At 48.2% G+C, this 3,526-nt stretch overlaps 1 pseudogene; it reads right to left on the bottom strand.

The window, feature by feature from the left end:
* Positions 1-273: 273 nt before the first annotated feature.
* LOC118575945 lies at positions 274-2,475 on the bottom strand (annotated as a pseudogene).
* Positions 2,476-3,526: the final 1,051 nt, after the last annotated feature.

The following is a 3,526-nucleotide window of genomic DNA, read 5'->3' as shown; positions in this document are numbered from 1 at the left end:
GTTTGCAGAAGATTGACTGCACATCCAGGGAAAGATGAGGAAACACGGTGGGATGCTGTACATTAAGAGGACTAACTGGGTTCCTGGATATCTGTCATAAGTAGAGATTTTCCGTATTAACAGCTGAGGATCAGGTCTCTGCCACCTCTGCCACTGCAGTGATGAATCTGTTCATTATCTCCTTCACAATAGAGTTAATGTCAGCACATCAGCACAAGGCTGAGTAAGCAACTGTGTGGATGAATCTTGGCTCTCATGTGGCAGGGCACAGTCTCAGCTGGACTTGATTTGCCATGGAGACTTGAACTCAGACCCTGCCCTTCCCTCACCTTTAGTCCTCCTCTTCCACATCAGAAAAGTCACCGCAGCTCCTACAAGCACAGCTCCAAGAACCAGGCCAGTGACAACTGGAATGACGGGGACAGAGGGCTGAGGAGGCTCTGACAGAGAATGGAAGGAACAGTGAGGCCTCTGTCCTCCAGCTATCAGTCATGACCCAGCTCCATTTCCTTCAAATACTCCAACTGGCTCTGTGCTCACACCCACTCCTTACCCCATTGCAGTGTGATGGGCTCAGACAGCCCCTCATGGACCACATGACATGTGTATCTCTGCTCCTCCCCAGAAGGCACCACCACAGCTGCCCACGTCTGGAAGGTCCCATTCCCTGTAGGCCTGGTGTCCACCATCTCCATGTCCCGTGTCTGGTTGCTCCCATCCCTCTGCCAGGTCAGGGTGATGTTAGCAGGGTAGAAGTCCAGGGCCCAGCACCTCAGGGTAATTTTCCCATCAGGTCTGACCTTATTGGTCATATATGTTTTGGGGGTATCTGAGGGAAACAATTGAAAAATTCAGTCCTTTTTTCATTCTTCTTATGGATTCAGCAAAACTCGTGTGATACCGTTTGGAATGGATGGGAGAGCTGGGGTGGAGGAGGATTGTAGACTCCACCTATTGACCTAAACGCAGGATCTGAAGAGGATCATCTATTCTTTGGATAGTCTGAGAATCTGTGAAAGCCAGCACAGAGTAGGAGCCTTTAGGTCTCCCTCTGGGATATGGACTTCTGGTTCTGACTGGGTGGGGATGGAGGCACGCAGCAACACTGGAGTCACGGTACGTGAACAGTGACCGGGTCTGGGAGTGGGCATGGCTCACAAAGCAGATGGGGGTGGGGGAAGTGCTGCTTATGGGACACACTGAACTGGCCCTCCCACTGAATCAGGAAACCCAGGAGTAACCTTGCACCTTTGTTGCACGGCAGAATCCTTACTGCAGCTGCTCCCTGCCGAGGAGGACTTCTCAGGGGACAGGAGCTCCAGTCTCAGAGCAGACGGCCCAGTTCCCTTCCTTACCTGTTCTCAGCAAAATCTCCTTCCCTTTCTCAAGATAGTCTCGGAGAATATTCACACAGGTGTCCTCTAGGAATGGCTTCAACGATTCCGCAAAACCCTACACCTTCCACTGATACCCGATGACTTGAGCTGCCTTGCCGAACGCAGTCCAGGTGCTCTGGTCCTCATTCAAGGCAATGTAATCCCAGCCGTCCTAGATTAATTCATAGTATCCACGATGGAAGTACCCTCCATGCATCACCGAACATCCATGTATCATCTGGACTGTGTGATATCCTGGCCAAATCCCCACTCTCAGTCAGTCCTACAGGGCAGGTCCCTTGGTGGGGGCCTTCTATTTGGTCGGCCCTTCCAATTTGGCCTTTCTAATTGGCCAGGTTTGGATTTCAGCTGCACAGAAATCCAGGTCAGTGTCCTATGGCTCTCTGGAGCCTAGTCTCCATGAGCCATATTTTCTGTGTGTGAACCTCAGACATAGTGACCAGGGGCAACCCCATGGGGACCTCAAAGATTGGGATTTCTGATTTGGGTTCACTCACCAGCTGTGCTCTGGTTGTAGATCTGGAGCACTGCCTTTAATTCTTTTGTTAATTGCTTTTTGAATTGCAAGGCTTTCTGTGTCTCATACTCCCAAAAATCTGGCTTCTTCTGATGCATCCAGGGAGCACGAGGTTCCATCCTTGGAGTCTCTGCTCTGCTGTTGTATCCCATGTACTGTGTGTCATCCACATAGCCAAGATGGGTAAAATAGAAATCCACGCGGCCGGGCCAGGTCAGCAGGGTTTGGAAAAACAGCATCGAGTGTGAACCTAGGTGAGGTGGGCCTTTAGATACCTAATTTCCTCCTAGGACCCCATGCTGATACATGGGGGCTCCAGGTTGGGGGGCTTAAGCAGGGGTCAGGGTCAGAACGCAGAATGGAGAAGGGAACAGGCTGGACGATCTGGGACAGAGGTGGAGACACACTTCCTTGGTTGTGCTGCCCTAGGGTAGGAGGCATTTTGCTCCTCTGGGTTAGGAAATTTCCCTATGGACACCCACACTCACCATCTAGATGGTTGGTCAGGGCCAGGTTGGCCAGGAGCAGCAGCAGGAGAGCCTGGGGTGCAAGGGTCTTCATCCCGTATGATGAGTGCAGACTGAGTCTCTGCTTAGTCTGTTCATGTTACAGTCTTGATGTGGAGGAGTCTGATTGGCTTCTCTAGGAATTCCCGATGGTAATGAAACAATCCTTTTGGATTGGGTCATGGAGAGATGAAAACCTGGAAGAGGAATCTCTAGGGCCCTGCTTCCACAACTCAGATCCATCTCTGGGTCCTGGTATGGTTGAGCAGTGTTGGGGGACAATGACACTGATCTCTGTCCTGCTGGTCCTAGTCATAATACCCTTCTGTGCCCAGCTCAGAGGCCATCGAGTCAATGATTTTCAAACATGTCTGTGTCAGGATGTCTACATGTACTCATGTTATGTATATTGTATCAATCTATGTTCATTGTGTTAGGAACTGAGAATTTTTGAGACATTTGCTTAATTGAACACATATATTACAAATTTCATATAAGCAAAATGTTTATAAAAAGTAATAACTACTTTCCAAAGTACAATGATATGGTGAAAAGATATTTACATTTCTGCCTGTCCTTGACCTCATCTCTCCCACTAAAATTCCCTCGGATTCCGATTTTCCTTTTTAATGCCTCTGTTTTTGTTTGTTTGTTTTACAATTATATGCAAAATATAGTTTCACAGAAATATACAGAAAGAATATTTTTAAGAGTTATTTTCAGTTGGTGCTTATGTGAATGTTTGTGTGTTTATGTGTGAGTGTGGGGAGTGCAGTTGTCTCTGGAGGTTAGAAGAGGGTGTCAGAAACCTGTAGTAGGATGGACAGGAGGTTGTGAGCTCCCAGACTTCTGGAACTCCAATTCTGGTCCTCTTTACAGATTAGCCATCTCTCCAGCCACAGCGGGCATATTTTTATTAATGTCTTCACATCATTTTCCTTTCTTTTGAGGCTGACCTACAACTCACAGACATCCATATACCTCTGCCTTGAAGTGCTGAGTTGAAGGTGTGGGCTATTTTGCTGGGCTCATTGGTGATATTTCTCTTTGAGACGTCACTAGTTTGACACAGGTGGTGCTACATTCTGGAAAATGGGACATCATTG

This window comes from Onychomys torridus, unplaced genomic scaffold (assembly GCF_903995425.1).
Source record: "Onychomys torridus unplaced genomic scaffold, mOncTor1.1, whole genome shotgun sequence".
NCBI lineage: Eukaryota > Metazoa > Chordata > Mammalia > Rodentia > Cricetidae > Onychomys > Onychomys torridus.
This window is presented reverse-complemented; position numbering and strand designations above follow the sequence as displayed.